Raw genomic sequence first — 10607 nt, forward strand, 5'->3', positions numbered from 1 at the left:
AAGTCTTCATGACTAAAGTACTGAAAGCAATTGCAACAAAAGCCAAAATTGACAAATGGGATCTAATTAAACTAAAGAGCTTCTGCAGAGCAAAAGAAACTATCATCAGCGTGAACAGGCAACCTACAGAATGGGAGAAAAGTTTTGCAGTCTTTCCATCTAACAAAGGGCTATTATGCAGAATCTACAAGGAACTTAGACAAATTCACAAGAAAAAAAAAAAACAAACAACCCCATCAAAAAGTGGACAAAGGATATGAACAGACACTTCTCAAAAGAAGACATTTATGTGACCAACAAACATATGAAAAAAAGCTAATCATCACTGGTCATTAGAGAAATGCAAATCAAAACCACAATGAGACACCATATTTAACCTTGTTAGAATGGCAATCATTAAAAAATCAGGAAACAACAATTGCTGGAGAGGATGTGGAGAAATAGGAACGCTTTTACACTGTTGGTGGGAGTGTAAATTAGTTCAACCATTGTGGAAGACGGTGCGGCGATTCCTCCAGGATCTAGAACCAGAAATACCATTTGACCCAGCCATCCCATTACTGGGTATATACCCAAAGGATTATAAATCATTCTACTATGAAGATACATGCACACATATGTTTATTGTACTACCATTCACAATAGCAAAGACTTGGAACCAACCCAAATGCCCATCAATGATAGACTGGATAAAGAAAATGTGGCACATATATACCATGGAATACTATGCAGCCATAAAAAAAGGATGACTTCGTGTCCTTTGCAAGGGCATGGATGAAGTTGGAAACATAATTTTCAGCAAACTAAAACAGGAACAGAAAACCAAACACCACATGATCTCACTCATAAGTGGGAGTTGAACAATGAGAACACATGGACACATGGAGGGGAACATCACACACTGGGGTCTGTTGGGGGTTGGGGGGCTAGGGGACCGACAGCATTAGGAGAAATGCCTAATGTAGATGATGGGTTGATGGGTGCAACAAACCACCATGACACATGTATACCTATGTAACAAACCTGCACGTTCTGCACATGTATCCCAGAACTTAAAATATAATTAAAAAAAAGAATAAAAGGTAGAATTTATGGGCTGCAATATGTCCCCCTTAAAAGAGTAATAAATTCTTACTCTCAGTAAATGTGGCCTTCTCTGAAAACAGGGGCTTTGAAGTGATCAAGTTAAGATGAAGTCATTAAGATTTAGCCCCTAAACCAATATGACTGGTGTCTTTATGGAAAGAGGAAATCTGGCCACAGACACAGGGAGGACGCCATGTGAAGGTGACAGCAGAGACCAGGGTGATCCTTCCGCACACCAAAGACCACCAAAGGTTGCCAGCAAACCACCAGAAGGCGGAAGAGAGGCTGGAAACAGAGTCCCCCTCACAGCCTCAGAAGGAATCAACACTGCCAACACCTCTGTCTCGGACTTCCAGCCTCCAGAACTGCTTGACAACACATTCCTGTTGTTTAAGCCCCTAGTCTATGTGACTGTGATGTGGAATCCTAGCAAACCGATACAGGGAGTCTTGGATTCTGTCCAGGGAAGACATCCAGCAGGATGGGAGGGAAGGGCCTTCTCCACTTACAGAGGGGCTTCCTTGACCCCTGTGCAGGTGCATGAGGGGTCAGACAGGCTTTGTGAACGTCGCTGGCTCAGCAGCGCTCAGACAAGGGAGAGCAGCAGCTAAGTCCGGAAAGGTGGCCAGAAGTGACAGCACATTCTGCGTCGGATGAGTCTAGGAGGCAATGGGGGGCCTGCCTGGGTTTGTAAGCAGGGACTAGAGAAGATGAAAGGGAAAGCTGGATATCTCATCCGGCAAGGATGGAGAACCCTCTTCAAGCTCTTAGAGCAGCCACGAATGTGGAGGGCAGGTGCGGGGACTTGTAATGTTCAAGAATGTGGCGGGCAGGTGTGGGGCAGGTGTGAGTGCTGTAAGCCCAGAAAACAAGCCCTTCCACATCAATGCTGCTTGTGTAATAATCCAAGTGGTTTTATCTGGACCTTCCCACTCCCAGCTTGGGGCAGCTGGCCTGCCCTTGGGTCCCCACAGTGCCCTGCCATTGGCTTGGGGACCCAGCTGGGTCTGTTCTTTCTGCCAGCCATGGGGGTGTCGGGGGGGAGAAGGACCCTGCTGCCACTTGACCCTTACAAAGTCCAGTGTGGCCTGGTGTCTTCTGCAGGTCCCAGGCTGTGGGACTCACTGTTCCCTGTTAGCCAGGGTCTGGCTGGAGGTGATCCAGCCCGGGTTTCATTGGGGATCTGTGGCACCTGCCCTGGAAGTGTCCTTTGTCATGATGGCCTGCACCCCCAGCAGTCGTGGGTGGCTCCATCGCTGTGCTGCTGGCATGGTTTTTCCTCAGGAAGGACACCTGGATGCATGTTGATGCAGTGGCATTTATCAGACTCTGCAATAGTCCTTACTTAGATGTTCATTTCATTGCAGTCACTTGGCCCAGTTGTAAATACACCCCCGATACTGCCAACACTAGCTTGTAGGTGAACGAGAAAGGGCAGATGAGGAAACTGAGCACTCAGTACCCATAAGGGACATTCACCAAGCTCCTCAGTGCTCCCACCAAGTGACTGGGAAAGGAAGCGCCTGGGAGCCCATTGGACTGAAAACCTAGAGGCACTTGTCTTATGGCAGTGGATTCTTCTCCTCCTTTCTGTTTAGTGTTAGATTTTTTTTTTAACCCTGTTTGTTTGTTTGTTTGTTTGTTTTGTTTGTTTTTCCATGTCTTCTCTACTGGCAATTGAGGAGTGCCATAAAACAAGAGACTCTCCGTTCAGTGAAAGTCCTGGAGTATTTTGTAACTGGGGTGGATAGTTTAGATATTGATGCTGGGAAAAGAGAGGCGGTTGTCCTCGGAAGTTGGAACAGCTGAAATATTATTATCAGGTCATTGTGCTCCCTTCCTGGGTATGGCGATAGTCAGAGCAGACCCTCCACTTTCTTCACGAAAATCCAGGCCTGTGCCTCAGGAGGTAGGAGACTTACTAGAGAGAGGAATTAAAGTAAGTCAGAGTTCTCCAAAGGCTTCCCTGCGACAACTAGAGGACTCATTTTCTTTGTAGATTTTAGGGCAAAATGTAGACTGCTTAGTATGGATCCTTTGAATTTCTGGCATGGTCACATGTGCGTGTGTGTGTGTGTGTGTGTGTGTGTGTTTAACAAGGCTACTTAAACTCTGCATGATTGCCTTGTGTCTGTGGTGAACTTCTAGGAAATGTAAATTTTCTTTTCTTTTTTTTTTTTCCTTTTGTGCATGAGAAAGTGGCAACTTTGCAAAAACAAGCCAGGCATCTGTTCACTTTTTGTAGAAACTGAGAAACAATATTGTGATTTTTTTTTAAAAAGAGAGAAACTCCCAGCTCCTATAACAATTTTTGTTGAAGAAATATTCATGTTAGAATGACTAGCCATTATTACGCACTTATAAGGTATAACTGTGTGGTGCTAGACATTAAAAATATAACAGTTTTCCCTAAAAGGAACATTTATTTCCAGGAGCAGGAAAACCTAGCAGCAGGGTTTTATGGTTCCACGGCGCATGCACAGCGTACAGTAAGTGCTACAGAAACATTAGCGCATAAGTGCCCATTAGCCTCGCACAGAAGAATCCAGGGCCCATTACTCAGACTTCTAAAGGCTCAATATTGGATCAGTGTTATCAAACTAAGATTAGCTAAAAATTTACCTGGTACTGGCCGGGCGCGGTGGCTCACACCTGTCATCCCAGCATTTTGGGAGGCAGAGGCGGGCGGATCACGAGGTCAGGAGATTGATACCATAAAAATACAAAAAAAAAAAATTAGCCGGGCGAGGTGGCGGCGCCTGTGGTACCAGCTACTCAGGAGGTTGTGGCAGGAGAATGGCGTGAACCCGGGAGGCAGAGCTTGCAGTGAGCCGAGATCGCGCCACTCACTCCAGCTTGGGCAACAGAGCAAGATTCTGTCTCAAAAATAAAATAAAATAAAATAAAATAAAATAAAATAAAATAAATTTGCCTGGTACTTCCTTAGAGATGACCTCATCAATTTAATACAAATTTGGTAGAAGGGGTATTTTGTTATCCCGATTGCCAATTTTGACTTTTACAGAAAATGCAGACTTTGAAATCTTAAATATGGGCATGCCTTTTTTTTTTTTTTGCCTTCTTTAGATACTTTGGGAGTTTTAAGATTTACTCAAGCTAATGACCCACTTCTACTCATAGCATTCACTTGCATTACACAATTAGGCAACATTCACCAAACATTCATCAAACAATACGGAATCTGGACAAGAGGGGAGAGCAACGTCTGGATAAAATTATCAGCTGGATTTAGGGATGAGAACCCGGCTCATTGCTTTCTCAGTTTTACATTATAAAACCAGCCAGGCCCCTAAAGTGATAATCGTAAGCACGGGCTTATTATTGAAGAGGCCACGGTACTTCAGAATTTGTTTGAGGATCCATGTATAAATAAATCACACCCCAAGAGTCCTTTCTCATGGTGCTTTGCAACCATAATTAGGCAAGCTGTTTCTGCAGTGGCCTCTAGTAATTCACTTGTAAGGAAATTTTTCTTAAATTTTTATACTTATTGAATTATGTGCATTTTATTTCAAAATAAATATATTCATTCATTCATTGTTTTCATCAATCTTTCAGTCTGCAAATGTCCACAAAAGGCTTGCAAGCAGCATGAAGTAGAAGATAGATGGACACAGAAACTAATTAATTTCACCACAGTGTGGATAAAGCCGCAACCGAGGTGGATGCAAAGCAGCTGGGAGAGATTCAATCAGCCTGGGAGGGCAGGAGCAACCCAGGAAGGCTTCCAGGGAAGGCCGTGATTAAACTGAGTATTAAAGGTTAAGAATGAACGTATTCAGGTCGTCACTGAAGAAAGATGGAGAGCTATTCTTAATCGGCAAGTGTGTTTGGAGAAATCAATAGTCTGAGATAAAGGAGACAGCACGCTGTTGCAGAAGAATCGTGGTCGACACCGTCAAACAAATGTACGTTCTGCAGCAAGGTGCTGCTGGGTCTGGCCGAGTGAGTCCGGTCTTCTTATCTGTCAAACAGGGAATAATATCCCCAAATCACAGGGCGTGGCAGAGGAGGAAATGGAAGTGAGTATAGAAGGGCCTGTTTAGTGCCACATGCAATTATCAAAGAGTAGCAACTGACTTTCTGTGGGATGTACCATATAAATCCATAGTCTTGCTTTTCTTTCCATTCATTTCTCCAATCTTCCTAATACTTCCTGAACTTTGAAAATAAAAAGTTAACTTCTAAACCTCACCTGTTACACTGACTATGCACTTGGATGCCTTTGGAGATGAAAAAAAATGAGTAGGGGTGGGAAGGTAAATATTACAATCACATTAGAGGGAATGGCCATTTGCCAGTGGCGAGGCTCCACCTTTCCCTCAAAACATGCAGCTTTCACGCTCCTTGAAGGGAGAATGCTGAATGTTAGTGCTAGCTACCTTTCAAATATGCATTACTATCACATTTTAAAACATTTTTGACACTGAGGTGTTCTTGAGTAATATTCCAACATAATTTAGTATTCAATATTTAAGGACAAATATTAACAATTTGTGTTAAATTTTTAAAAACTCAGACAATCTGTGTTTAAGAGCATATTACATCAGAGTAAAGGATCAATTATGAGTGTTCAGAGCCAATGATACATCACATGGAATTGTTCACAAATTTATTATTTTTTAAAATCTTTTTTTATGAGAGACTCTCACTCTGTTGCCCAGGCTGGAGTGCAGTGGTGTGATCTTGGCTCACTGGAACCTCTGCCTCCTGGATTCAAGTGATTCTCATGCCTCAGCCTCCTGAGTAGCTGGGATTACAAGTGTGCACCACCACACCCAGATAATTTTTATATTTTTAATAGAGAAGGGGTTTCACCATGTTGGCCACACTGGTCTTGAACTCCTGGCCTCAAGTGACTCACCTGCCTCATCCTCCCAAAGTGCTGGGATTACATGTGTGGGCCAACATGCCCATCCCTGTGGTTCACAAATGTAAATAAGAAGAATATTTTTGCTGTATTCTTTTAAATGCATATCTCTTAGTCTATAGTATGTTCTCCCATGGAAGTTCTCTCTAAGTCTCATGCCCTCAGAGTGTGGCTCAGAGGCCTTGGCAGTTGAAAATGTCTCTGCTGATACGAGCGTCCAACCCTTATTTTGGAATGTGTCTTCTCAAGCAAGTGTACCTTTCCCCTCCCAGAAGCACATGGTAGAGCATGTTACGGGGGCTGGTACAAATCGGCATTTGTAAACTGAGACTTTCAGAGTCTCTATGTGCCAGAGAATCCTTTCTAGGTCTCAGCACCAAGGGGTGGTGGCTGCTACTGGTCACCTTGTCGCTTGGTTCTCTTCAACAGTGGCCCAGGTACTTCTCCTTTAGCTTAAGTGTTGAGTTGTGACTTTGTATTCTTGCCTCCCCACTTCTCTCCCACTCTTGTCACTTCAATGCCTAGATATGATAAATATGTGTTAGGTCGATTAATTAATGCAAAACGAATGAATGCCGAAGACTTGCAATGTACAGTACATAAAGAGAGTTACCCAGCAGCTGAGATGATTCAGGGACAGGACTTTTCAATATGTATTATTAAGGGGCTTCCAACATCTCCCTGATGTTTCCTTACAAGACTTGGGAGGTAGTTTAGCCAGTTTCAAAACCTTATGCCACAATTTCTCAAGCATGTAAATGCATTTCTATTCATTAGAAAAAAGGGTAGGAGATTGGATCAAGTAGCAAGTTTGAACACATGATTTGATGGTACTATGGAGAGTTTGACTTTTCTTAAATCATCATCGATTATCAAAAGGAAGTGTTTGCAGAATTCCATACCCAGGGAGCAGGACTCTATCTCCAGTGCAGACCGGTGGCTGGTCCTCGCCGGTGCTGGACATCTCCCAAGAGTCCCTGGATGGCTCTCACTTCTGTGTCCATGGTAACCTTGTGAAAACATCCCTAATTCTGTCCACCTGGAGAGCTGGCCACCTGTCTCCCCATTGTCAACAGATCATTTTGGCTATGTCACAGTACTTGGAAAGCATAAGGTGCAATTTCTATCCACCTATTTTCCCAAAGATGGAAAACTTATTTTCCCTTCGGGCTTCCTTTGCTCTTGCAGTGGAAACAGCGTCTCTCCTCCCGGCTGGGGCTCGTTCTTCTATCTGGGTCCAAGCTCCACCCTTCCTGACACCTTTCTAGACTCACTTTTATCTTCTTTTTCTAAAATCTTCAACCTTTCCCTGCATACTGGTTCCTTCCTGCCATTAAGCACATATCTCAAGTGTCAGCAAACATGAAAGAAAAAAACTGAAACCTCAAAGTCCCCAGAACACATTCCCCTCTAGTCACCACATTCTTTCTCATCGGCTTCCCAGACGTGTTTACACACTCTGCTCTTCCTTCCCCACCTGACATCTCACGTCTATCCCTGCCCTGAGACACTCTTGCCAAAGTGTTGGAGCTTTCTCTGCGTGTCCAAATCCAAAGGGTACTTCAAAATCCTTATTGTTCTTGGCTGCTGTGAACATTTGGCCGGGTGTTTCGACTCTTCCTTTTGACTATGGCCTGCTTATCTGGGGCCTTCTTCTCAGATCACTTTATTGCTTTTTTGTTTTCTGCTCAGTCTTTACATGGAGATCTCCTTACCATTCTGCCCCTGGCTTTTCTTCTCCCTCGCAATCCGGCTTTGCTCCTAGCACGTTTCCCCACAACGTCCTCCCAGCCCGGACCTCTCTTCCTGGGTTCCACGTGCATGGTTCTACTTGCCTGCTCACCTTCTCCTCTCAAAGGCATCCCCAAACTCAACACAGCCCAATTTGAACACATTAGCAACTTCTCTGTCCCCTGAAAAACCTGCCTTTTTTTATTATCCTCTGTCTCCCTAAATGGCACCACTCCTCCCCTGGTGCCCAAGGCAGGGATGAGACCTAGGTGTCATGAAGACAGCCATGGAAGCGAGCTCACCACTCCCATCTCACTCCCCCACAGAAGGTGACTGCTGCTGGGAGCCGAGTAGCTGCCAGCAATCCCTGGTTGCTCCCAGCAATGTCCGTGCCCCGTGGTATTCCTCTGATGGGCTTCTTTTTGCTCCAGGATGCCCTGCAGCCTGGCCGAGACTGGCTGAGAAATGCTGCTGTTGGAAGCTCTCCAACCCAGCCTCCTTCCATCCTCTGCTTCCGCAGACAGCAGAGCCTCTGGCACGTGTGAAGGCTCTCCTCCCGGCTCCCACTCCTGCTTTCCTTTATTTCTCGACATCTTTGTGCCACCCCTCTTGTTCAGGTTGCAGGCAGATCCTCTCTCCAGACCTTTGAGACCACCTCTTGCTTTGCTACCTACATTGCCTGTGCTGTACAGTGACCTTTCCAATGCAAATCTGACCAAGCCATGCTCCAGCTTCAGACCCTTAAAAACTCCCCACGACCCTCAGTCCAGACTCCTTCATTAGATTTATAGGAGCCTTCAGGCCTTTCCTGTGTGGCTCCCATTCAGCTTCCCGGCTTTGTCTCTGTAGGTCAGGCTTGCTGCCACATGGTGAACTTGTTCTAGTTACTCAGAAGCTGAGGATAGGTATTTCCCATTCTCTTTGTCTACAGACTGGCTAGCATCTACTGCAAACTTGCCCTTCAAGTCTTATCTTACTTGTCCATTTCTCCAAAATGCTTCCATCCATGCCACGCACCCTGCCTACATTCCACTGGGCTTGGTGCTCTTGTTCGGGCTTTCTGTAGAACACTGCACTTGATTTTTTGTCTCTTCACTTCTCAGGTTGAATTACATCACTCACTCAATTGTCCATCTCCTTTAACAAAATAAGGACTGAGAGGCACTGACCCGATGCTTCCCTTGCTCATCAGTGTATTTTGTGCATCTCACACAAACCTGGCTCCAAGGATATGTGTTATGTAAATGAACAAATGAGGGAAAAAATAAATGTCTGCTTAAATGGATGGAAAAGTGATTAAAGGACTCATTTCTCTGGAGAACCCGCGAAGGAGGACAGATGAAGCTTTAAGGACATGGAGAAGCAACATGCTGCAAATCTATTTTTTGGTGGAGTAGATGATTCTGTGGCCAAGTATACTCGAGGCCTAAGAGTAGACAAAGAAACAAAAATGTTTCTCCTTCCCGTCCGGACCTCTAAAACACAGAACCTTTCACTCAGGGAGACTCTCATTCACTGGGCTGTGACTTGAAAGCATACATTATCACTGAGATAGCTCTAACACGCATACGTTTTTTTAATTTCTCAGGAGAGAAAGATCCCAATTGCAGTTTATCTGTGGTTCATCTGGCTTCATCTCACACCACCTCTGTTGACACGGGAGGGCTGCCGGCCCACATCCGGGAAGTATTATGAAACCACCGGGGTTCCTCCCCTCCTTGCTCCAGGGAAGCCTGAGAGGGACCCTGCAGATTGCATTTGGAATCCATCTGCCAGGTAATGCTTTCTAGTCTTTGCTAAGCAGTAGCTGCAAGGTGGGGAGCTTTGCTAGACAGGGCTCCTCGTTTTAGGCTGGCTTGTCAGTTACAGTAAATCAAGTGAAGGTGGAGCACAGATACAGGCGTTCTTTCCCAGATCCCAACACGGCCTGGTTGCACAAGCCAAAACAAGATGAGGAATTTTTCTCCTTCCTCTCTGACAGGGCAAAACTCCTCTGGAGGTTAGACCCTTGGTATGTGCCCACACCCAAAGAAGCCCATTCTTTATGTGAATTTATGTGAATTTTCCTGCCTTCTGAAATGTGAGCGATTTTGGCAAAACATTGCGTTTCACCTCTATCACTCTCCTATCATTGTCAGTATAACAGAAAGCGTTGTCTTGTTTCTCTAACAGACTTCTCTATTTTAGTTGTCAAATAGAAGCAAACATACACTCAAATGTAATGGCACATTATTCAAAATAAAACTAATAATAAATAATTTTAAGTTGTATTTGTCATGGTACCTTTCATGAAGCTCTTGATATTTTTGCTTCATTTGATGGAAGTTTATGGAGTTCCTTCTATAATATGTGCCAGGTCTCATGCCAAGGGGTTTGTTTCTCTGTGCTCATGGCCAACTTGGAATGGGGGTGTTATTAAGTGCAGGATGCAGATGAGACAATTGGGCCTCCGTGACCTGACTCCCAGTGTAAGCCTCCTAAAACAGCCTCCCAGAATCCTCTCTCATCCCACACCATGTCTTCCTTATGAGACCTGCCTAAGCAGCTCCGTGCCCTGGGTACCTGTTCAATATACTGGGTCTCTTGGTCTCTTTTGTATCCTCTTCAACTGTCAGGTTATATTTTTTCTCAAAGCTTCATCTTGGCTCAGGCAGAAGCGATCAGGCTTTCTCAGGAAATCTCCCACAGTCTCCAGGAGAGAAGCTGAGGGTGGAGGCCAGAGATTTGTAAGAGGAGGGGATTGAAAGGTAGCAGGCTATAGGACTGTATTGCCAGTGCATTGGGGCATTCTGATTTGTTGCTTGCAGGATTCTTGTTGCCAAGGCCTGAGTGCTTCCAGAAAGTGCAGTGTGCCCCCTACCTGCATCAGCATCACCTGGCTGCTGTTACAAATCAGATT

Source organism: Papio anubis, chromosome 14, assembly GCF_008728515.1.
Source record: "Papio anubis isolate 15944 chromosome 14, Panubis1.0, whole genome shotgun sequence".
NCBI lineage: Eukaryota > Metazoa > Chordata > Mammalia > Primates > Cercopithecidae > Papio > Papio anubis.